The sequence below is a fragment of the Chenopodium quinoa genome, unplaced genomic scaffold, assembly GCF_001683475.1.
Source record: "Chenopodium quinoa cultivar QQ74 unplaced genomic scaffold, ASM168347v1, whole genome shotgun sequence".
Lineage (NCBI taxonomy): Eukaryota > Viridiplantae > Streptophyta > Magnoliopsida > Caryophyllales > Amaranthaceae > Chenopodium > Chenopodium quinoa.
The window spans coordinates 5,921,221-5,948,011 of record NW_018743331.1 but is presented as its reverse complement, the minus strand read 5'-3'; the positions used below and the strand labels follow the sequence as shown (position 1 = coordinate 5,948,011).

General features: G+C 37.6%; 1 pseudogene; it reads left to right on the top strand.

Moving 5' to 3' along the window:
* Positions 1 to 3,124: 3,124 nt before the first annotated feature.
* Positions 3,125 to 24,797, top strand: LOC110737575 (annotated as a pseudogene).
* The last annotated feature ends 1,994 nt before the right edge of the window (positions 24,798 to 26,791 follow it).

Genomic DNA, 26,791 nt, shown 5'->3' with positions numbered 1-26,791 from the left:
TAATTAAAGTCAAGGGACTTGGACAAGTCAATGCAAATTTGAGCTTTTTAGCTTTTTTAGATTACAACTTACTAGTAAATCTATGACCGTCAGCAAACCATGTTTAAAGTTGATACTCTTTTTAGTACGTACTTTGAAGATATTGAGAAGTCTAATAGTATACTTTCTCCAAAATATTGCAATAAGGATGAGTTATGCATTTTAAAGCATATTTTATATGTTAAATATTTGTAATTGTATAAGAATAAAAATTAAAAAAAAAGTTGATATTGTGAAAGTATTTTATGAGACGAATCTAACAAGATCATATATGACTAATTTTGTTTAACGTATAAATCATATTATATAGTCAAATAAGAGGGATAAATAGTGCAAAAGTTTTATTGTTGTAATATTATTGGAACGAAGGAAGTATAACTAAACATAGGTTGAAATTATTTCGTATGATAGTGTGAGCAATAAGATTAGAAAATATCTATTTTATGCACCAGTAACTTAATTGAATTAATTTGGGTAACATGATTTATGAAAGCATATCCCAACAATAGGCTAGGGAGGATGACAAAATTAGTAGAAGTTAGAAACAAAATTGTATCATATAAACATTAATGTGTTAATAATAAAAGAAGGGGGCATGAAGAATTAATTATTTGATGTTAATTGTAACGTAATGTGTTTTAGATTGCAAGAAAAAAATTTCATATATATTTTTTTTTTTATCTACTCATCCTAAATTTTCATAAACACATTGTTTGGTAAAAAGAAAGATACTTTCAAATGTTCGAGAAAGAATTGCATTAGAAATAGATGGTAACATATAAAAAGCTCTTCCAAAAATTTTTTGTAAAAAATTTATAGAATCATTTACTTCACTTGTAATTAGTGGCAATGGCATAATTAAACCATATAACAAATAATAAAAACTAAAATTGAACATGCTCATAAACTGTCTTTCTCTAACATAACGATTAATACTTCATATTATAGAAGAAATGAAGAATTCATTGAACAATAAAGAACACTCCTTTTTTTTATTTTAATAATTGCATCACTTTAACTTATACGCTATTCACATATTCTCTTAAACTTAATTTTTTTTTATTGTTATAATATGAAAAATAATATTATTGTGTTATATATCATTGCATTAATTATAATGTTTATTTTATATTTTTTTTTATTACAACTTTTACTAATAGTAAATTACAAAAATTAATTATGAAAGTTATGTGTCGACATATGTGTCCGTCAAAGTGATACAAATATTAAAAATTAGAGGGTTATATTAAAGGCATAAAAGATTAGATATTCGATGATAAGAAAAAAGAAAAAAAATCGATCCTTTCCACAAAGTAAGGATTGTTATTCTATTCATGTTGATCCTCTTCATACATAGCTCTTTATAAAGTAAACATTTCTATTATTTTGGAACATTTCATATCACCTTTTTCTTATTTCCTATTTTTGATTTTTTTTTTTTAAAAAAAAACACAAAAAAACTGAAACCAAAAAATAATGTCAAACAACTCCTGAATTTTAGAATTGGTTTTTATATCATGTCTAACCCTTTGACATGAAACTCTAGTGGGCCACTTAAACCTGTGATGTTCTTTTAATGTTGGCTCTAATATCAATCATATCGTGATAATTGTTACTCACTCTGTTTTTAAATACTTTGCTTCATTTTTCCATGTGCGGAGTTTTAGGAGGAATTGGATAAAGTAATAAAATATGGAGGTAGTGAGATGAGTGGAAGAATAAAATATTGTAAAAAGCAAAAGTAGTTGGGAGAATTGGAGGAAAGAAAATATGAAATTAATAATATATGATTTATATTGAGTCCACTACTTGAGATAAATAAATTAAATATTGTAAAAGCTTTTCAAATAAGGAAATGGAGCAAGTATTCAAAAATGGCCGCAAAAGAAAAGTGGAGCAAATATTTAAAAACAGAGGGAGTAAAAGACTAACTCAACCAAAACTTATAATTAATTTTTGGAAAAATTTATTCTAATAATCCAACATTTGGCCTATTCATGGATAATAATCCCACCTCTATCGATTATTATTAAATTAAATAATCCTACCTTTGGGGTCATCTTCTTCTACCGGTCCTTGGCATGTTTGTAACCGGTTAGATAAGTTAACATGACACGTGTCATTTCATGATACCGGACACCCCCATCTCCACAGTTAGACCTGACAATCCAGACCCAGACCCGATGACCTGACCCGAATGACCCGACTCATGACTCGAAAATGACCCAAATATAACGACCCGAAATTGACCCGACCCGACCCATACCCAACCCGAAAACAGACTTGACCCGATCCTGACCCGACACCCGAATTGACTCGACTTGAAATTGACCCAAATTGTTTGACCCGAACAAACCCGATACTCAAAATTGACCCGAGTAGACCCAATACTCGAAATGTCCCGAACTAAAATTACCTTATAATTGAAGTAAAAATGTCTGGTGCCAAAAATAATTTAAATTGTTCATCTTCAACTGTAGCCACACTCATAAACCGAATTGATAGTTCTTATTATAACAACTAAAATATAAAATTATTTATTTGAACTAGATCCACAAATTAAATGGAACAACCTGAACATGACTCGACCTGATTTTGACCCGATCCGAATATAACCCGAACATACTTGACTCGACCTGATACCTGACCCGAGCCATACCCGAAACCCAAAATGACCCGACCCGACTCGAAATTGACCCGACTGGTACCCGACCCAAACGACCCATTTGTCAGGTCTATCCACAGCCAATCACCCTTATCCACGAAACCCCCCACCCCAAAACGTTAGTGCTTAGAATCCGACACCGACAAGGAGAATGAGTGTGTACCAGCCATTGTTGTAGGAAGAAAGAGAAATTGAAGTGGGAAGGGAAAGGGAGGAGAGAGAAGTGGGGCTGACTTGCTATGGAAGATAAGGGAAAATAAAGGAAACAAAATAAAATTACCCATTTTTCAGGTTACCGGTGGACAAATTGGAGAAGATGTCCCCCAAAAATGGGATTATTAGTCACGAACCGGCTAAAGGTGGGACTAGTGTGGAGGTTTAGGGGACTAGACGAGTTGTCATTGAGTTGGTTTCGCAGAAATGTGCATGATGGTTGATGGACTGAGGCTGTGGTGGAAATTGGAATATAAAGGACTACACCAAGTACGGTTCTGTAATTTTGGATGATTTTTAATCCCATACATGAATACTTCGTATAAATTATCCTGTCCAATTGAGAAGATAAACTTAGACAAAACAATTAAATCAATAATGTGATGTGAACTTCATGTTAAAATCATCCTTCAACTAGATTTACCTTAATGTTAAGGTAAAAAAATTACAATTAAACTAGTTTTTTTTCTTGTTTGAAGTCAATCTTTACATATGTTTCTTAGTTTTGTAAACTTTTAATTTCCTAAACTATCAATTGAAAGTTTTACTTTTTTGTGAAAGCTTTGTGTTGTTTTTTTTACTGTTTCGCTTGTGGGTTGGCAGTGAAAGCCCTGCAAATAATATCAGACAAATTAGAGATTCAGAAAATTCCTGCAGTACAGACATATTGGAAGGTCACTGACAAATCCTGCATTGATGGGGTCAAAGCTTCAATAGAACTTTCGGTGACAATATTCTAACCAACGTTACTTGTGATTGTTCATTTAACAATGGCACTGTTTTCCATATCACACATATGTATGTTCTTCATTTACATCTCATTTCTATAGCTTTTCAGATTAATTAATCTATAGTCGCTTCGTTCAATTATCGTACATGCATTTTACATAGTACTCTTGGCGCTTATAATATACAATGACTATTTTCAGGAGATGATAAGCTATTAAGCTGTTATGTTATAAATGCACTTAGATCACAATATATTTCAGTTCTTGAAAGAACGGGGTGAAACTTTGGAAACATGCAAGAGGATGGATGGGGTATTGGATATTTGGATGTCTCTTTTTTGTTTTCTACTAGATAGTTGAAAATCACCATTGAAATGTATATATAAAGTACATGTTTTTAAAACCTACCTTTTAAAATAATGGTGTTACAATTCACCATGTTTTCAATGCCAATTTATTGGTACTTTTAAGGTGGAAATATTTAGCTTTATAGAATATGATTTGATTAAAGTCTAAGAATACACATATCTGAATTGTAATTTGTCTTGAAATTGTTATGTAGAGCATGAAAGTAGTGAAACATATTGTAGGATGTTTTTTCCCCTCTATATGAAATATTCATCCATTGTAAGATAGTTATGCTGAACCGTTATGCTAAATTGGCGGTTTTATCCTGTACTACTATGCTGAGCCGCTCTTTACCAAGCATGAGAAGTAGCGGTTTTATTGGTCAAACCACAAATTTGACACCAAACTGCTCCTACCCAAACAGGAACAAAATCAAAAGTGTTCCACTATTCATTTTTTGTTGTCTGCAACTGCAAGGGCTATATATTGTACTTATTACTATGAATGTGTGGTGAACGAATGCCCTTCCATTAATTTGGTTTCTCAATTCTGTTTTTGTGATTGGATTCACTTTTTGCAGCCAGTTGAAGGGTCTGAATCTTACTGGATATTTGCCTGAAGAATTCGGGAACCTTACTCAGCTGCAGGAAATGTAAGTTATGAAGTCCCTTTGCATTGAAAAGTAGCTAAATTACTTGTTGTTGTTTAACTGCGATCATTTTAATTGGTGTCTGATTAATCAATGTTAGTATTGAAGATGCTGATGAGTTAAGCATGTATTGCAGTGACCTCTCTAGAAACTATGTTCATGGAACGATCCCTAAAACTCTGTCGAAGATCCCACTTGTTAATTTGTAGGTATGATTTTTTTTTTTTTTTTGGGAGGTTGTGATTCTTGTGAACTTGTGATTGTTTGTGTTTAGTTACTATTGTTTGAAGACAATCATCGTAGAAATTTAATGCTTATGGTTGTATCTGAATTCTTTTTTCTTTTTAGATCACTTCTAGGGAACCGGAACACTGGTCCCATTCCGAAAGAAATTGGCCAAATTTCTACACTTGAGGCGTTGTAAATACTATAAACTCACTGTGACAATACTTTTGATGATGGCTTTCAGTAGTCCTGATTTGATCCTTTATCTGTTTTTAATATGGTTATTTTCAGGATCTTGGAAGATAATCAACTAGAAGGTCCATTGCCTAAGAGCCTTGGGAATTTGAAAAGCTTGAAAAGATTGTGAGCTCATTTTTCGGTGTATTAATATTTTGCAAGTCATCGTATTGATATCCTCCCCTAGAAATGGACCCAAATCTATTCAGCACAAATTTGTCCATTGTTCCATTGACCTTGCTTGGTTATGTTCAAAATGTTGCATTTTAATTGACGAGTGTTGAAAATTTTTACTTGTATTAAGATAATGATATTAAGCTTCCAGTGTTGAAGCTCCTTAGAACTTCACGTGTGAGTTGTCCCTCGTTGGATAAAGTGAAGAGACAATACCACCTTATAAGCTAGAGTCATTCTCACTGCCACCAATTGGTTGCAGTATGGAACCTCCTTTGGGATTGTAATTGAATCAAACTTTCCTCCTCTTTATTTGGTTTCCCTGTGGCTTAATTCTGATTAACAGCTAGTTTGTTTAGCATGTTATAATTGTTCTTCATGATACTCATTAGATTTTTATTGTTTGATATTCATAACACTGTTTACTAAGTGCATGTAATATGCCTTTTATTTTCTATAGGGTGCTTGCTGGAAACTTTTTTAATGGAAAAATTCCTGAAACATTTGTCCTTTTGAAGAATCTCACTGAACTGTGAGTTTCCTCTGCCTATTTGGAAGTTTAATCAATGTACAATTCTGTTGGCTAAACAATTATGCTCTACTTACAGAAGACTTAATGGAAATATGATTTCTGGGAAGATACCTGATTTTCTTGGCACTCTAACCAGCCTTGAGATATTGTGAGTGTACTGGTTTTAATTTGACCAGCATTATATTATTTCATGGCCACAACCACAATTTATCTTGTATATTTCAATTGATGTAGTGTTTGTTAGGATTAGTGAGGAGATGATCAATCCATAGAGGCATAAGGTGTATTGCATAGAAGCTGCTTTGTTCTAGGTTCTACCAAACTGGTGAAAAGTTCGGTCGAACCCGGTTTTGAGGCAGTAGCATCATCGACTTCACTTTGTAGAGCAGGAGTGGCCGAACAGCTAGGAGGTTCGACCGAACTCTGGGTAGGTTCGGCTGAACCTACTTGCCCTCTATTTCGTTGCTTCGATTTTGGCTTGTGCGATTTGTTCTATTCTTAGCCGTTGGATTGTATTTTCTACCTAGACTATATATACCTTAACTAAGCCTCTTTATTGAGGATTCACAAACATTTAAACACAAAGAGAGGGTTTTAGAGAGGGTTTGTGAGGAGCATTTGAATTCCATACAATTCATGCTTGTAATTCTTGATTTCATTCACCATCAATATTACTCCATAGTGCAAGGGTGGGTTTTTTTCCCGGTTCTCGGGTTTTCCCACGGTAACTTTGTCTCCCTTTTACTTGCTTAAAATTTCTTCATGGTTGTTCTTGATTGTTTTGCTTGCTTGTGTTGGATTATTTAGAGTGTTGTAATGGAGAGATCGCTCCACTTGTTAGCGCGCTTGTGAAAGACAAGCGCGGACCGCTCCAAAAGCGCGACAAAATCGCGCTGAGTTGGCGCGACCCGCGCCTAAACCGCGATAAAATCGCGCAAGGTTTCTGGAAATTTGGTTTTTTGGGAAGAACGAGGAGGAGTGCCCGGTCGAGCAAGTGGCGCGCCCGCGCCCCATGGTGGCGCGCCCGCGCCTCCTCGCTCGTCTTCGGTTTTTGCGGTTATTTCCTATATATCGTAAAGGGGCCTTTGTTTTTCACATACAGAAAAATACCTTCCTCTCTGAAATTTTTCCCTCTCTACACCTTTATTGAAGAAACTTGCAATCTCTTCAATAATTCTTCATCTTTAAGTCTTTTGTTTGAGAATTTGATAATCTTTCTACACATCTAAGTGCTTAGTGTGTAGTGTTCATCTATTGTATCTCAAAGCGTGTTTCTAGTTCAACCCAAGCACCGTTGTGGGGGAAATTAACGCTTTAGGAAAGTGTTCTCACGCCTTAGACGAGTATCAAGAATCAAAGACTCACATGGTCCATGGTATTCTCATGCGTGTGGTTGTTCTTTTGGCTTGGAGTGAGGCAAGTATAGTCTTTCATACTTATAGTTTAGATTGATTCTCTGTATTTTGTGTTTTCTAAACTTGTTGGTGTTTGGTTGGTGTTGTAATTTGTATTAATTTACTTTATAATTTCTGTTTTCTCATATTCTAGGGTTAGAATTTGTTCTAGCACTATCTTTGTTTTAAACAATCTAAAGCGTTAAATTTGATATTTATAAGAAAGAGGTTGAAGTGCAAGTACAGTCTTTTATTAAGAAATTGAGAACGGATAAGGGAGGAGAGTACTATGATCCTGCTTATTTCCAATCTTTGGGTATTATTCATGAGACTACAGCTGGTTATGCACCACAATCAAATGGTGTAGCTGAAAGGAAGAACATAACTCTTCAAGAAGTGGTTAATTCCATGCTATCTTACTCAGGTGAGGGATTTTGGGGTGAAGCTATGTTGACGGCTTGTCACATACTTAACCGTGTTCCCACTAAGGGAAAGGATTCCACTCCTTATGAACTTTGGTACAAAAGGAAACCAAACTTGAAGTATCTCAAGGTTTGGGGTTGTAGGGCAGTCGTAAGAGTGCCCGGCAACAAGAAAAGAAAGCTCGGTGAAAGGGGCTTGGAATGCATTTTTATAGGTTATGCTGAGCATAGCAAAACCTATAGGTTCTATGTGATAGAACAAAGTGACTATATTTCGAAACATTCGATTATTAAGTCACGTGATGCAATTTTTGATGAGAATCGGTTTTCATCAATGAGTAGACCAAAGGATCTACAAGTTAGTACCAAAGGAAAGGAAATTGTTGATTATGATGATCAACATGTTTCTCATGAAGGTTCATCTAATAATGAGGATGAGACTCCTCATGTTAGAAGAAGTAAAAGACAAAGGAAAATTAGGAATCCTCTAGATGACTTCATAATTTATTTGGTTGAAGGATCTAGGGATGTCCTTAGTTCCACTATTCCATATTGCTTTAATGTGGATAGTGACCCGAAAACTTATAGCGAGGCCATATCTTCCCAAGATAGTGCATTTTGGAAAGAAGCTATAAATGATGAGATGAATTCCATCATGGGAAATGACACTTGGGTCTTAGAGGATTTACCTCCCGGTTTCAAACCTCTTGGTTGCAAGTGGATTTTTCACTAGGAAAAGGAGATCGGATGGCTCCGTAGTGAAATTTAAAGCCAGGTTGGTAATCCAAGGCTTTAAGCAAAAGCATGGTGTCGATTATTTTGACACATATGCACCGGTTGCAAGAATAACCTCGATAAGGTTATTAATTGCAATGGCTTCCGTATATAATCTATTAATCCATCAAATGGATGTCAAAACGGCATTCCCTTATGGAGATCTAGAGGAAGAAGTGTATATGAAACAACCCGAAGGGTTTGTTTTGGAAGGACAAGAAAAGAAGGTGTGTAAATTGGTTAAGTCATTGTATGGACTTAAACAAGCACCAAAGCAGTGGCATCGGAAGTTTGATGACACAATTTTGTCTTTTGGATTCAAGGTGAATCAAGCTGATAAGTGTATTTATAGCAAATTTGATGACAAAGGTCATGGTGTCATCATTTGTCTATATATTGATGATATGCTTATTTTTGGTACAAGTCTACAACAAGTAGAATTGACCAAGGAATTCTTATCCTCGTCTTTTCAGATGAAGGATTTGGGGGAGGCGGATGTCATTTTGGGCATCAAGATAATTAGGGACAATGGAAGGCTTATGTTAAGCCAATCTCATTACATTGAGAAAATGATCAAACGGTTCAATATGTTTGATAAGTGTTCCGTGAATACCCCCATGGAACCTAATGTAAAATTGGTTAAGAATTCGGAAAAAAACGGTTTCCCAATTGGAGTATTCAAGGATAACTGGATCCTTGATGTATGCCATGACAAGTACAAGACCAGATATTGCATTGGCTGTGGGAAAACTAAGTAGATTTACTAGTAACCCGGGTGCACAGCATTGGTTTGCAGTTAGGAGGGTCTTGAGGTACCTTAAAGGTACATTGGACTATGGTTTGTCTTATAGTGGATTCCCTTCGATTTTAGAAGGATATACGGATGCAAGTTGGATCACTTACAAAGAGGATGACTCTTCTGTAAGTGGTTGGGTGTTTTTGTTTGGGGGAGGTGCCATTTCATGGTCTTCCAAGAAACAAACTTGCATTGCCGATTCTACTATGGCAGCGGAGTTTATAGCTCTTGCCTCAGCTAGTAAGGAAGCTAAGTGGTTGAGAAATCTCATGTTAGAGCTGCCTTTATTGCCTAAGCCAATCTCACCGGTGGCTATTCATTGTGATTCGAATTCGGCTTTAATAAAGGCTTATAGTCAAGTGTATAATGGTAAGTCTCGACATATTTCACTAAGGCATAGCCTAGTGAAAGAGCTTACACTAGGCGAAAAACCTCAATCCCCACCGATTCAAACCACACATTCCCCATCGGTTTTGAACCGTTCTTGATTTGGGGGGTGCTAAATCCCCAAAGATTTCCCACCGGTTCAAAACCGGTGGCAAAAACCACTTTTCCCACCGGTTTTGGAGTGAACCGGTGGCAAAAACATGTGATTTATCTTATAGCTGGAGTACTTTTCCCACCGGTTTTCAAGTGAATCGGTGGCAAAACTATAACATTTCCCACCGGTTTTCACACTGACCCGGTGGCAAAAGTGCCCCAAAAAAATAATTTTTTTTTTTTGCATTTTTTTCACTTAAATTGTACCAAATACTTATATATAATCATAATATACATAAAACACATATATTTGCCTCAATAACTTGTAATATTACACTTTAAAAAATTAAAACAAAATGGACATATAAACACTAACATATATATTTTTGGACATATAAACACTAACATATGCTGTCTGACAGTATAAATGGGAAGCTAGGCTGCCATTGCTCATATACGCATATATAAGCATGTTTTTTCCCTTCTCTGTACAATATCCAAGCAAATTCAAGAGGTTCCTGTGATGCAACCTTCCTAACAGCTTAACCTGAGAAACAAGAGCATGCAATAAAAGAAGGTGAGATCAAGAATCAATCAGCACAATAACTACAACATAAAAAGAGACAGCAACTTGTCTACCACATAGGACATCTAAGGATGAACCTTGGTATAGATTATATTGCCGCTAAGAAGCTGCACTGATTAAAATATAACATTACCTCTGTTTCAAATTCTCGCTCCCCTTGCTTTGAATCAGTTGCCATCACCTTCACAGCAACTATTTCACCAGTTGACATCTGAGCTTTGTATACAGGACCATATGCACCCTGGCCAACCAAGTAAAGTGCAATCAGAGTTCTGTTCATATCAGTAGTTTCACCTTGAAACATTAAAAATCATGCATAAAAAGGTGATTGGTCTTTTATTATTATTATTAGTAGTAGTAATTGTAATACGAAGTATAAGAATTTCTGTTCAGCCAACATCAGTCCAATAAATCAATTTAAATATTTTCAAAGAGAAGGTTATTGCACAAGAGCACGGTAATTTATGTGTTAGCCTAACTCCACGTGTCTATAGATGTTAAAACCCAGGTATTTACAAAGCAACTGCCCATTGTGACTTGTAAGCCACGAGCCCAAGACTCTAATGACTTTTGACAAATGGTTGGCAAGACCCAACGATCCTCTCAGACTATTTGAGAGAAGTAAAGGGCATCAACAAGGATCACCACTTTAATGGTCTGTCTAATCTATATGCATCATGCAGGGTGTTACACTAGCAATTAGAGAACCGTGCACAACATCAAGAGGGAACATGGAAAGGAGGCAGACGCAATCACCAAATAATGAGGACTTAGATGCTCCCCCCACCCTCACACTGTACTCCCTATCAATGATGTTTCTCATGGAAGCCATGTTGTCCCCTCCAACAACTAATGGCAACCAAGGCAGCACAAATTTTCATGCCGAAGTTTCTATGCATGTAAAACCTGATTAATTTAAGTAGTGCTTAGTCAACTTATAATGCAAAACTGAATTCAGAGAAACAGAAGCACAAATCTATACCTATAACATGAATACAGAAAGTGTGAAAAAAAAAGAAACCATGATTGAGCATGAAGTGTATACCAATTGAACATAGTAAGCATTGTTTAAGTAAGAATAAACAGCAAAGCCTTATTTTTAGCAAATTATGACTCTGGACTCTTATCCAATCCTAATAATTATCAATTTTGTCCTATGTTGTCCCCATCCCAAGTCTCCATATCTTTTCCTGTATCTTTTTTAAGAGGAGGGGGAGAGAAATGATTCTTTGAAGCTCAAAATCATTAGCTAATGACACTAATAAAAGAAGCATCGATTATACATAATCGCATAAAAAAATAGAACCCTGCGCCCAAGAATTTGTAAAGTATCATGCTCATACAGGAATCTCTTAGGTCAAAAAATTCAGCAAAGGCCAGCAAAAAAGAATATAGACGATTATTAGATTTTTGAACGAGCGAAAGTTCATGTAATCCTATGAATAATCCCACATGATCACCTAGTTTGAAGGATCGATAATAACATAATGCAAATCAAGGTCGGAAATCTGTGTTTGCTTCAATCTACATAAACCTTCCTACGCCTCTTTATTATTCAAATAAACATGGATGAAACTAAAAATGTTATATGAAGTACTATAATAGATGCAAAATTGCTAAATATGGAGTATTTTAGAAGCAAAAGAAACCAAATGGCGGGAGTAAAGTGAAGTTATAAGAGCGTCTGAATATACTTTAGATAAAATTATTACAAAATTAAGATTGAAGCAACATTCAGACAATAGATTAAACAATACTTTGGTGTGACTAGGGAAATGTCAATCATGGCCTCTACTTCATAAGCTTCTAATAGAAATTCAGAAAAAAGTAATATCCCGAATAAGAGCAATTAAAATATAATGTGGCAATGAGCCCACAAGGTATAATAGATTAGGAATGACCTAAACAACATTAATCTAAACGCGTACTATGACAATTAGCAAAGAGTAATAAGCATCTCTTACAAATAAATAGTATTTTACTAGATGATTAATAGTTATTTCCCTTGCATAAACCAAACAGGTCACAGAACAATACAAAAATGCATTTAAGCAAACATGATTCAAACTCTTAAGCTAATTGGGATTTGGCAGCAAGGAAAAAAAGCAAGATAATCGAAACTATGCTTACTTTTTCGTAATCATTGGCAAGGTTTCCCTTTCGGAATGCAGCTTATCTTTAATCGAAACAAGGCTGCCCAAAAAACACCCCATTGTCACAGCCCCCCTTGGAAATCCATGAGGTTCTAATGCATCAAAAGTTTTGGACTCCAAGTCTTACCAACCAAACGTTATATTGCCAATGTCCAACAAAATTCTTTTCCCATCTTTGGAATAAACAATAGGCTGAATCTTGAATATAGCCTGGATGAACTCAGGGCCAGTACTAAACAATCTAATCCCCAACCCAGCCCCGAAAGCCACCCCCTTCCCCTGCACCACCACCAAAACCACCCTCCTTCCAGAGCCACATAAGCGCAATAGACCCCCCGCCCCAGCCCCACCAACGAAACCACCCAAAACTTGAATTCCTTAACCCGAAACCACCCTAACTCCCATCCCTTTCCCCACTAGAAACCCCCACCCCTTTCCCTGACCCGAAACCGCCGTAGACTCGAAACTCTACCCCTGAAACCATTCCCCCACCCCCAGAATTTGTGAATTTGTGTTTTTCCTATAAAATAAAATAAATAAACTAAATTCACAAATTAGCAACCAAAATTGACTAAATTATCAAACTAGACTCCAAAAATTACGTTAAATTCTTTGACTTTGTATAACCAATAATTCAATTTTCCATCTTCGAATAACCCTAAATTGAGTATATACTAACAATTAAATACACGATTAACACTAGATTGTCAAAATTAATATTAGATGATTAAAGAAAAAGAAGCATCTAACCTTAAAGACTGCTTCAATGGAGGAGAGAAAGCTCAGAAGCCCCTTCAATGGAGAATTTCGAGTACGCTTAAATGGAGGAGAGAGAGAGAGGAAAGAGTACAGCGAGAAACGCTTAAATGGACGAGGGAGAGAGGAAGGAGTACGGCGAGAAAGATATGAAGGAGTACATAGAGAGGAAGGAGTACAGAGAGGTTTGTTTTAATGGAGGAGAGGGAGAGGAGAGAGAGGTAGCGCAGACGAGAGAGGAGGAAAGATCGAGGAATTGAAGGAGAAAGAAAGAAGAATATAAGCGGTTTTTTTTTTATTTCATAACACTTTTCCCACCGGTTTTGTTAGAACCGGTGCGAAAAACATACTTTTCCCACCGGTTTGGTTAGAACCGGTGGCAAATCCATTTTCCCTCTTTTTTTTTTTTTTTTTTTTTTTTTTTTTTTTTTTATAAAACAAAACTTTTCCCACCGGTTTTCAAGAACCGGTGGCAAAAGGGGGGGTGCCTTTTTCAATTTTTCTACTAGTGTTATCAATGATGGGGTCATAAGTCTTGACTATGTTCCTACGAAAATGAATTTGACGGATTGTTTTACTAAAGCAATGCCAAGACATTCCATCATATTTTCTTTGACTGGAATGGGTTTATGTCCTATAACTCAAAGTTGTGAAACCCAATCTAACGCTTGAAGAAACATCAAGTCTTAGATTCAATGTGGTTGAATTACAACTTTGTTGTTTGTTAGCAATATTTAATGACCCATATTGCTATATTAATTGTGACGGTAAGGTAGCGTCAATTCAAAGTTCTCAAAGATTTAGAGTTGAGAAGCTCTAAATGAAAGTGTCTTGTCACAAGGACACGTTTACATATATGAGAACCTACCTATATAAGTTCGAAGTTTAGCCGCTTCAAGAAGTCTAGTTGGACATATAGACTTTGATAAACTTATGAAAGATACGGACACATGGATGTATAAAAGTGTCAAGTAATGTTAAATTCGAGTTATCTTGTGTGTATTTCATCTTCGAATGATTAGAGATATCCGTGTGATTCAATCCATATGGAAATCATGGGATATGATCATCGTTAAGTGTGTTATACTGAGTGTCAATTCAATCCATAGGGACATTGAAATTGATGCATGAGATGAAGCTTATTTGATGGAAGTAGAGAAAGGATTTAAATGAACACTCTAAATGGGGGAGGATTGTTGGATTATTTAGAGTGTTGTAGTGGAGAGATCGTTCCACATGTTAGCGCGCTTGTGAAAGACAAGCGCGGACCGCTCCAAAAGCGCGACAAAATCGCGCTGAGTTTCTGGAAAATCTGCAAAGTTTAGGAGGCACGCCCGCGCCTCCGGCTGGCGAGCCCGCGCCATGGTTTGGCGCGACCCGCGCCTAAACCGCGATAAAATCGCGCAAGGTTTCTGGAAATTTGGTTTTTTGGGAAGAACGAGGAGGAGTGCCCGCGCGAGCAAGTGGCACGCCCGCGCGCAGGGGTAGCGCGCCCGCGCCTCCTCGCTCGTCTTCGGTTTTTTGCGGTTATTTCCTTTATATCGTAAAGGGGCCTTTGTTTTTCACATACAGAAAAATACCTTCCTCTCTGAAATTTTTCCCCCTCTACACCTTTATTGAAGAAACTTGCAATCTCTTCAATAATTCTTCATCTTTAAGTCTTTTGTTTGAGAATTTGATAATCTTTCTACACATCTATGTGCTTAGTGTGTAGTGTTCGTCTATTGTATCTCAAACGTATTTCTAGTTCAACCCAAGCACCGTTGTGGGGGAAATTAACGCTTTAGGAAAGTGTTCTCACGCCTTAGACGAGTATCAAGAATCGAAGACTCACGTGGTCCATGGTATTCTCATGCGTGTGGTTGTTCTCTTGGCTTGGAGTGAGGAAAGTATAGTCTTTCATACTTATAGTTTAGATTGATTCTCTGTATTTTGTGTTTTCTAAACTTGTTGGTGTTTGGTTGGTGTTGTAATTTGTATTAATTTACTTTATAATTTCTATTTTCTCATATTTTAGGGTTAAAATTTGTTCTAGCACTATCTTTGTTTTAAACAACTTGTTCATTGTTGTTGTGGGTTGATTGCAAGTGAGTTGAGCACTTAATCCTTTCAGTGGTTTATGAACCTTATAGTGATATTCAAGGCATGACATTGGAAGGATCTATTCCGTCTACCTTTTCTAGTTTGACAGATATGAAATCCTTTCAATTGGTATCAGAGCCGGGCTATTCGGTCTGGGGCGGGTGGCTGCCGTGGGGTATGTGGGGTGTTCCTCGTGTGTCCTCAAAGATGGTGATCTGTGCCCTTTGTGTCGAAAGTCCTCTTGATGGTGTTCAAGCTGGTGGACTAGGGGATGTCCTGTAACCGGTGGGGTTGCCTTGTAACTCGTGGTTGGAGCGAGTGGGCATGGTCCGGTGGGCATGGTGCGGTGGTTTGCGGTGGTCCTGTAATCGGTGGGGTTGCCTTGTAACTCGTGGTTGGAGCGTGTGGGCATGGCTCGGTGGTTTGCAAACCATGGTTAGATGATGGTGTAATCAAGGCGGCAAGTTCCGATAGTGCATTGACGGTATTGAAAAAAGAGGCGAGTATCAGATCGGGTTTATCGTTTGAGGGAAGGCCATGAGTGGTGATGTGGTCCTTGGTCTAAGGGAAGGATTGTTGGGAATTGTATCCCAAGTCCCACATGGAAGAAATAGCAAGGGAAGGAGTTATTTATAATGTGATGCTCAATACACTAGTACAAGGCATTTTGGGAAGGAGCCCAAAAACAAAACCGTGCGGGCTTGGCCCAAAGAGGACAATATTGTACTAGTGTGTGTGTGAGCAAGTATCGGCAGCCCAACAAATGGTATCAGAGCCAGGTTGAATCTTTGGTGTTTTGATGATTTAGGGTTTGTGTCAAACTTGAATTTGTGATTGAGTTACAAAGTTTGGAACTTTAGGTGTTCAAAGTTTGAGTCTTGGGTGTCAAGTTGCATTCTTTGTTGTTAAAAAACCTATTGTGAACTTTGTGTGGTTGAATTGCAATGGAAGAAGGCAAGTTCAAAATTAAGAAGTTTGATGGGAAGGATTTTGGGTTTTAGAAGATGCAAATGGATGACTATTTGTATCAAAAGAACCTATTTGCCCCTTACTAGTAAACCATCGGGTATGAAGGAAGAGGAGTGGAAAGTATTGGATAGACAAGCCCTTGGAGTGATTAGATTGAAATTGGCTTAGAGTGTTGCTTACAATGTCAAAGATGTGACAACGACGGTTGGTGTGATCAAAGCATTGTCCAATATGTATGAGAAGCCATCAGCTATGAACAAGGTGTTCTTGATGCGTCGTTTGTTTGAAATTGAGATGAATGATAGTGGTTCCTCCCCCGAACATATATATGAATTCAATTCGATAATCTCTCAACTAACTTTGGTTGAGATCAAGTTTTTTGATGAAGTGAGGGCCTTGATTTTGTTGTCATCGTTGCCTAGAAGTTGGGACACCATTGTAGCCGCCATTAGCAACTCTTCAAGAAATTTGAAGTTGAGGTGTGATGATGTGAGGGACTTAATCTTGAGTGAGAGCTTGAGAAGGAAGAACTCAGGTGAGTCATCAGGTGGTGCTTATTCTAGTGAAGGTAGGGGACGTGGAAGACAATAAAGAGGTGCTCAAAGAGGAAGATTGAAGTCTAGAGGGAAGAGTAAGTCGAAAAGGAAGGTGAACATTGTGTGTTGGGGTTGTGGTGTGAAAGGGAATACAAAGAGGGAATTTCCTAATCCCAAGAAGAAGGGTGGTTCAAACCACAAGAACCACGATGATGCTAGTTCATTGGTTAGCTTGGCAACAAGCAATGAAATCGGTGATGTATTGATCTTGAGTGTTGATAGTCCCATTGAGTCTTGGATCCTTGATTCGGGAGCTTCATTTCATTCTTCTCCGTGTAAGGAGATTCTCCAAAACTTCAAGAGTGGCAAGTTTGGAAAGGTGTACCTTGCGGATGATGAACCGTTGGATATTGTGGGGAAGGGAGATGTCATGATCAAGACCTCAAGTGGAAGCTCATGGAAGCTTGAAGATGTTAGGTACATACCTAAGCTAAGGAAGAATTTGATTTTGGTGGGTCAACTAGACTCAAGAGGTTTTAGAACCATGTTTGGTGAGGGTACTTGGAAGGTGTCGAAAGGAGCCATGGTGGTGGCTCGGGGCACGAAGATTGGTACTTTTTACACTACCTTAGGGTGTACAAGCATGATTGCTAGAATCGCAAATGATGAGACTAAGCTATGGCATGCTCGGCTTGGTCACATGAGTGAGAAAAGGATGAAAATGCTAGCTTCAAAGGGTAAGTTGTCGGGGTTGAAATCAATCGACATGAAATTTGTGAGACATGTGTTTTTGGCAAGCAAAAAAAGGTGTCTTTCACAAAAACCAAACGGTTCTTGAAGAAGGAGAAGCTAGAACTTGTGCACACAGATGTTTGGGGCCCATACCCCATCAAGTCCCTTGGTGGTTCTCACTACTTTGTTACTTTCATTGATGATTCAACCCGAAAAGTATGGCTGTATTTTATGAAGCACAAGTCGGAAGTGAATGAGAAGTTCAAGACTTGGAAGGCGGAGATTGAAAATGTTTCGGGTAAGAAGATTATGGCAATCAAGTCCGACAATGGAGGAGAGCATGAGTTGGAATCTTACAAGAACATTTGTAAGGAGCATGTCATTGTTTTGGAGAGGACCATTCCCGGTAAACCTCGCCGAAACGGGGTAGCGGAGCGAATGAATAGGACCTTACTTGAGAGGGCAAGGTGTATGAGGTTGTTTGCGAGCCTCCCAAAATGCTTTTGGGCGGATGCCGTTAGTACCGCGACTTACTTGATAAACCGTGGACCTTCGGTGCCTTTGGAATTCAAGATACCGGAGGAGGAGTGGAGTGGTAAGGAGGTGTCCTACACTCACTTGAAGACCTTTGGTTGTGTGGCCTATTTGCAATATTAAAAGAGAGACAAGCTAGACCCAAAGGCCATCAAATGTTACTTCATCAGGTATGGATGTGAGAAATATGGTAATAGATTGTGGGATCCTAAGAATCGAAAGATTGTTAGGCATTGTGACATCACTTTTGATGAGAGCTCATTGTATAAACCGTTGAGAAAGAATCCATTGGAAATGAGTGAAAATTTGTTGAACTAGATGGTGAAGTTAGAAGTGGCAAAGAGGTTGAACGAGTAGAAGTTGAGGTGCCAATTCAACATGCATCTCCTCAACATGGTGCTCATGTTCCGGTGGATTCGGATTCAAGTGATTCGGATGATGATGATCACTTGGAAACGAATGAGCGAGTAGTTATGGGTGATCCCGTTGTGGTTCAAGGAGAGCCTTCTACACCACCAACGGTGAGGAGATCATCAAGAACAATCAAGCCACCAAATTGATATTCTCCATCCTTGCATTATTTGTTGTTGACGGATTCCGGTGAGCCGGAATGTTATCAAGAGGTAATGGGCATGGGTGACTCGTTGAAGTGGGAGCAAGCAATGGAAGATGAGATGTCTTCATTGGAGAAGAACAACACTTCGGTGTTGGTTGAGTTGCCCAAGGGCAAGAGAGCACTCTTGTGCAAGTGGATCTTTCGAAAGAAAGAAGAACCGGATGGTACAATTCGGTACAAGGCAAGACTTGTGGTAAAAGGTTTTTCACAAAAGGAGGGCATTGATTATCATGAGATCTTTGCTTCGGTTGTGAAGTTAACCACTATAAGGATCTTGTTGGCTATAGTGGTTTCGGAGGACTTATTTCCTAAGCAAATAGATGTAAAAACCGCCTTTTTACATGGTGATTTGGAGGAGGAAATCTACATGAAGCAACCAGAAGGGTTTCAAGTTCCGGGTTAAGAGAATTTGGTGTGCAAGATTAAACGGAGTGTATATGGGTTGAAACAAGCTCCTAGACAATGGTACAAGAAGTTTGACAATTTCATGCTAGGCAATGGTTTCGTGAGAGCGGAAGGTGACCATTGTAGCTACTTTCAAAGGTATGACAATGGCTATATCTATTTACTTTTGTATGTTGATGATATGTTGATTGCGGGAACTAGTATGCAAATTGGACTCCATCATTAATTTGAAGGAGTGTTGCGCTATGGTGAAAATTGTTTTGATGAATGTGTTGAGTGTTTTTGAGAAAAGGGTGTATATGTGGTTGTCTATGGTGCATGATTGATCCTATCTCCAAGTGGGAGATTGTTAAGATTAGTGTGGAGATGATCAATCCATGGAGGCATAAGGTGTATTACATAGAAGCTGTTTTGTTGTCAAGGTTCAACCAGGTGAAAAGTTCGGTCGAACCCGGTTTTAAGGCAGTAGCATCATCGACTTCACTTTGTAGAGCAGGAGTGGACGAACAGCTAGGAGGTTCGACCGAACTCTGGGTAGGTTCGGCCGAACCTCCTTGCCCTAGATTTCGGCTTGTGCGATTTGTTCTATTTTTAGCCGTTGGATTGTATTTTCTACCTAGACTATATATACCTTAATTAAGCCTTTTTATTGAGGATTCACAAACATTTAAACACAAAGAGAGGGTTTTAGAGAGGGTTTGTGAGGAGCATTTGAATTCCATACAATTCATGCTTGCAATTCTTGATTTCATTCATCATCAATATTACTCCATAGTGCAAGGGTGGGTTTTTTTCCCGGTTCTCGGGTTTTTCCACGGTAACTTTGTCTCCCTTTTACTTGCTTAAAATTTCTTCATGGTTGTTCTTGATTGTTTTGCTTGCTTGTTCATTGTTGTTGTGGGTTGATTGCAAGTGAGTTGAGCACTTAATCCTTTCAGTGGTTTATGAACCTTACAGTGATATTCAAGGCACGACATTGGAAGGATTATTCCGTCTATCTTTTCCAGTTTGACAAATATGAAAACTTTGTAAGTGGCATATAAGCCTATTACTTCAAATGTGCATGCTTTCTGCATGGCTGAAAAGTCAAGATTGTTATAGATCAACTAACATAACTAACCTTGGTTGAAGAAACTATCTATTCATTGTAATTAGAGTGAAAAGATATACTAGTACATAACTTAGGCCGCTACTAAGTGAAGTTGGAATCAAAACACCAAGTATTAGTTAGCGAAAAATCTCTGATTGGTTCATTTTAAATTTCAGGAGAATTTCAGATCTCAATATGAGCAGTATCACTTTCCCAAACCTGAAACCTGACAAATATGGAAAAGTTAGAGCATCTGTGAGTTTTTACTGCAAAACTTGGGCTTTTAAATTAATTTTAGTCAAATGTACTGATTCTTGTTTTAAAATGTGTTGAGGGTACTCCGAAATTGCACGATTACTGGTCCAATCCCTGACTTTATTGGAAACTTTTGAAATTTGAAGCTTCTGTGAGTTTGGGCATCTATATTCCATAATTTAAAGTTGACAACTTGTAAAATGAACCATGTTGTAAATTTTAGAATTTGTATCATTCACATAGTAATTTTACTAATTGAAACATTGCAATTAATGTAATTAAGTCTTATTTGTAGAGACCTAAGTTACAATCAGTTGAGTGGTCAGATTCCTGAATCTATTCAGAACTTACAAAAACTTGAATTTCTGTAAGTAAAAAAAAGTGTTTTGGATCATCCATTTTATCTACTATCACTGGATTGAGATTCTAATCATGTCTTCAATGTAGGTTCCTTACGAACAACTCACTTTCTGGATCGTTGCCAGGTTGGATATTGAACAGCAAGCAAAAGTTGTTAGTTTTTTTTGTCTCTCCTATTTTTTAGTCTATTGTTTGTAGTAGTGCCATTTTCTGAAGAACATAAATCTTATTATTCCTATATTATCGTCGCAGTGATTTGTCTTATAACAATTTCACTGGATCATCCCCAGCTAGTTGTCAGCAGTCAAATGTGTAAGATCATCAGCAATACTTTGTAGCTTTTTCTTTGAAGCTTTTTCTTAGTGATATGATCCAGTTTTCTATTAATTATGAAACAGGAATCTTGTCACCAGCTATTCGTTTGCAAAGAGCAACAAGTAAGCTCTTTTTACTACAGATTCTTGTTATATTGAACGAAAAAAGTCCATCAATGCTCACATAAATTTGAGTCATAATCAAATTAAATTGTGATTATGCAGTGTAAGTTGGTGCTTGAGGAGGGACCTTCCTTGCTCCAATAAGCCCCAATGTAAGAATTTACTAGGTTCTTGTAGATAGTAACTCTAACCTCAATCTTTTTGACATGATTACTTTAGATCCTGCTATTAGCATCACCTTATTATTTCCTACTAGTATCATCAAAAACAAGAAATAAAAAGACATTATTCCTAGAACTCTTTTGTCATGCTCCCATGTTTCTACAGATTATTCTCTGTCTATCAATTGTGGTGGAAACAAGATGAGTTTCCGAGGGAATGATTATGACGAGGACACTACTCCTGGAGGCCCTTCCACTTTCTTCGCAAATGGAGAAAAGTGGGCTTATAGTAGCATAGGATCTTTTCTTTATAATACTGACGCGAACTTCTTGGCAATGGAAACATCCAACCCTAATGTAACGGGTATTTATCAAACAGCACGTCTGGCACCTTTGTCACTTAAATATTGTGGCCTTTGCTTGATGCCAGGAAGTTACAATGTGAAGCTTCACTTTGCGGAGATAATCTTTGTTGATGATAGAACTTTTGACAACATTGGCAGGCGCTTCTTTGATGTTGCAATACAGGTAATTCAACAAAATTTCCTTAACTCACCCCCTCCCCCGCTATTCGTATTTATCATCTGTTTGTTTTCTTGATTTTTATTGGTTTTGTAGGGGAATATAAAGCTGAAGGACTTCAATATTGAGGCTGAAGCTGAAGGGGCTGGAAAGGAGATAACCAAGGCCTTTGATGTCTATGTCAATGGTACCACCCTTGAGATTTCTTTATTTTGGGCTGGAAGAGGAACTACGGTGCCTCCTGACCTTGGCTTATATGGACCTCTTATATCTGGGATCACAGTGACGCCCAGTGAGTCAACGTCTTATTATTAAGCACTGTTTTTTCGGACTTAGTTTGTGGAGCTTAAATTGTCAGCAAATTTGAAAGTATCACTTTATCTGTAGATTTCAATGTCCACAAAGGCTTGTCTGTTGGAGTCTGGAATTGTGCTTATTTCATGTGCCATCTTTTTGTCTATTCTGGTAATTCTGTGAATGAAGGGTTGCCATGGTGGAAAAAGCCAGGAAAATGAAGGTAATCATGTGTTCTATTCTGCTCTGAATTGGCCATAATACTTGTGATAGCAGTATTAAAGCTTGGGACTGTAAACTAATTATAATTTGCTGGTGTAGTTGTTTTTTTTTAAAATGATCATAAAGTTTTGGAAAGTACTACCACTAATTGGATATGTCTTATCTAATGTACATATGGCAGAACTCCGAAGGCTAGGTACGGGATACTTTACTTTGAGGCAGATCAAAGCAGCTACCAATGACTTTGATCACAGAAACAAAATTGGTGGAGGTTTTTGGCCTGTATTCAAGGTAACTATTGTTCATAATTTTCTTACCAATGGTCTGCGCTTAAAAAAGAAACAGACGCATGTAAAAAGCGTGTCTTGGCATTCATTCTTAATTTTTACCATTGAGATTTTCTAATTTTATTTTTGTTTTTGTAAGGGTGTACTACCAGATGGTAAAGTGATTGCTGTCAAGCAGCTTTCTTCCAAATCAAAGCAAGGAAATCGCGAATTTGTCAATGAGATAGGCATGATATCTGCTTTACAACACCCGAATCTAGTGAAGCTGTATGGGTGTTGTATAGAAGGAAAAGAGCTATTGCTTGTATATGATACATGGAAAACAACTCCCTTGCCCGTGCACTATTTGGCAAGTGCTTTTTTAGCATCTTGTATTAAGTTGCTTCTTTTACTAGAAAACTTGATTTCTAACCAATTTATGCCCTTTTTAAATTTTATTGCCAACTTTCTAGGTAGAGAGAATCAGAAGTTGCACTTGGACTGGCAAACAAGAATGAGGATATGCTTGGGAATCGCAATAGGATTAGCATACCTTCATGAGGAGTCAAGACTCAAGATTGTTCACCGGGACATTAAGGCAACAAATGTGTTGCTTGATAAGGCCTTGAACGCTAAAATTTCAGACTTTCATCTTGCTAAACTTGATGAAGATGAAAATACGCATATTAGCACAAGAATTGCTGGAACAATGTGAGTCGAATACCTCTTCTTAACAACATAAACATAATGTGTCATGTATAGGATCTAGAACTAATTTTATTATTTGCCATATATCTAGAACCATGAAGTAGTTACTTTCACGAAAAAGTTCATGAAAACGGAAGAAAAATGATATCCCATTTTGATGTATACTGCATTTTTCAAATGCTCAAAGAGTAAATACCACACCACTAAGAGTTAGGCTGTGTTTGGTTGGGGTAAAGTCCTTTGCCTGAAAAATAAAGAGGAAATTTAGCATTACCATTTTCCTTGTTTGGTTTGTTTAGAAAGAAGTACTCATCTCATTTTAGTACCATCCTTTGTTGTTTCTCACCCCTCCATTTCTTGCTCCCCATCTCCATTCTTCCTCCAATTTTGTAGTATGAAACCATACAAAAGTTAAGGTGTTTGATATTTAGCGTCTGCTACAATTTGTTTCGCTACACTGTTTGTTTAAACTGTTATCCTTTAAACCGTATCGAATACCTAAATTTATCTTAGTGGTATAGACTAGAGAATTAAGAAACAGCGGAATTTCAGACATTAACCAAATCAAATAATTTTTTTTTTTTTTTTTTTTTTAACTACTCTGTATAATAACATTAACTGTCAGTGAGTCAGTTCATTATCCGACTGCAACTCTATGTATTGTTGATTTTGAAGCATAATGTTCTGTAAGAAGGTTATAAAGTTTTTTATCATGCTTTTTAAAATTTTAGTACTTCGTAATAACTGTTGTTGGGAACTAATTCTCATCTTTCATACTTTATTCAGAGGATATATGGCCCCTGAATACGCTATGAGAGGCTATCTAGCAGATAAGGCAGATGTGTACAGTTTTGGGGTTGTCACACTTGAAATTGTGAATGGAACTAGCAACACAAGTTATACGCGGAAGGAAGAGTTTGTTTATCTTCTTGATTGGTTAATAAACAGATTCTATGTATCATTTACTTTTTATAAGTCTAATTATTTGTTATGTTGAGAATCTTCCTGTATTTCATCAATCATCTATATAGTATTTTTTCTGAGACTTGTTGTCCATTTGGGATTTTGAAGGCCTATGTATTACAAGAACAAGGAAACCTGTTGGAACTTGTGGATCCAACTCTAGGCTCGAGTTACCCCAAAGATGAAGCATTGAGATTGCTGAACATAGCTCTTATGTGTACCAATCCATCTCATAGTCTTAGACCTTCAATGTCTTCAGTTGCAAGCATGAGTGAAGGCCAAATCCCTGTCCAAGCACCAATTGTCAAACGTACAGGGACGAATGATGAATTAAGGTTTAAAGCTTTCGAGAGACTGTCAAATGACAATCAAACTCATGTTTCATGGAGCTCGATGTCTAGCCAAGTGCAAAGCAAGGAGATTAGTGAAAAGCCACCCTCAAGGTTGCTTCCCGATGATGTAAAGCCAGAGTAACCTGACCAATTGTTGGTATAAACCCTAAGTTGCTAGTGTCGTTGCTAGAGTTTCTATTACAAAGATCAAGAAGGAGCTTACGATCAAGGAGGAGTTTCTATCACCTTGGTTTTATAGATGAAATAGTTTTACGATGTCTAATAAGCTAAAAATTCTAAAATATATCCAAATTGTCATTTATCATTTTTTTTATTTTTTTTTTATCCTCATCTTCATATTTTTATCTTTTTCTTTGACTTAATTAATCAGATGGCCAGTTTATATGTTATGGAGTAATCAACTACTCAGCATATATCCACCATTCCATAAAAAAAAAAAAAAAAAAAAAAAAAAAAAAAAAAAGTTTCATGTATGATTAATTTTTTTTTTTGAATAAAGATTGATTCATGCTAGATCGTTATTGCAAATCATACATTATTCATACCCTTTTTTATATCACTGTGATTTACAGTTTTTTTTCGACAAGGGGGTCTATCGATCTATTGTAGTCGTGAAGAAAATTTTCGTCTGATTCATCTTGTAATCAAAGGATTAACCTCTTTTTCGATCTCGCATAAATCTTTATCCATGAAACAACTTGTATCATTCTAAACTCAAAAAACAAAAACAAAAACAAAAACAAAACACCATAGGGGCACTTTCGACACTCAAACCCACTATAGGGATACTTACTACCCAATTTAGGGTCAGAAATAGCCAAATTTCCGAAGAAATTTGGCTATTTTCGGCTTATGAAACGTTCATGATTAATTTTGTTAGTTGTAAATGTTTTGGGTAAAAATACCCAGGCCACGTGGCCCAATCAGAGGGTGACATGTGTCACCTTAGGAGAGGTTCAAAATGAACCAATCCTCAGCTGACACGTGGCATTCCCAATCAGTAGGGAAAAAGACGGCCTTTAGGGCCCAATTCTCGAGAAAAGCCGCAAAACTGCGCAACCCCCCCAATTCTATGTCAGAATGACCTAGGTAGGGGCTTATTTACCAACGACCCTATAAATAGGGAGATTTCCTCCCATTTTAGGGACACGTTCATTTATTACACACAATCAATTCTCTCACATCAGAGAAGACACCTGATCTCGGGATCCGAAAAGATCTACTTTTACTTTCCGCACTTTTTACATCACTCCGAACACTTTCTAACTTGTTCGTCGGAGGCGGAACTCCAAACACCCGGAGCTTCCATTGTTTTGCGGGTACAACCGGCGGTAAATCAGTCTTGGTGACGTAACTCTTCTGAGGGACGCAAAAAACCCTGAAACATTTGGCACCGTCTGTGGGGAGAGTACTTCTAAGATGGTTTCTCAAGAGACTGTACTACCTCCTAGAATAAGCAGCCTACGACAGAGGTCCTCAAATGATTGGCTCAGCCCCTTATATGCCCCCAGCAGCCATACATGCCGTATGCCCAGCCTTACATGCAGCCTGCTCTCTTCGGGGGTCAGGCGGCATATAACGTCCAGCCACTAGACTGGCAGGTCCGTCAGCTAAAACTTGGAGAACAACCTTCTGCTTTCTCCAAGGAGATAACCAAGGCGACACAACCGACCAAGGTTAAGAATGTCATGGTGGGTACTTATGATGGTACCACCAACTCATAAGACCACCTGTTGGCATACACCCACCTCATGTACTTACAGGGGCTGGATGACGCCGCATAATGCAGGTGTTTCCCAGCTACACTAAAGGGCGTTGCTTAGTAGTGGTTCGGCAATTTGCCGGTTGGGTGCATCAACAACTTTAGGACGCTTGCGTTCTCGTTCGCCTGAAACTTCTCCATGAACATACCCGCCAAAAAGACAAGCCTTGAATTGGGTGCAGTACAACAGGGAGACAGAGAGGGGCTCCGTTCTTATGTCGTCAGACGGTTCAATCTGGTGAGAATCCAGATCCAAGGACTGTTTGACAATTTTGCTTACATAGACTTCTTCAAGAGCCTGAAAGACGGGTCGACTTTCAAGTTCAACCTTGTCCGGAAGAGAATCTCCATTC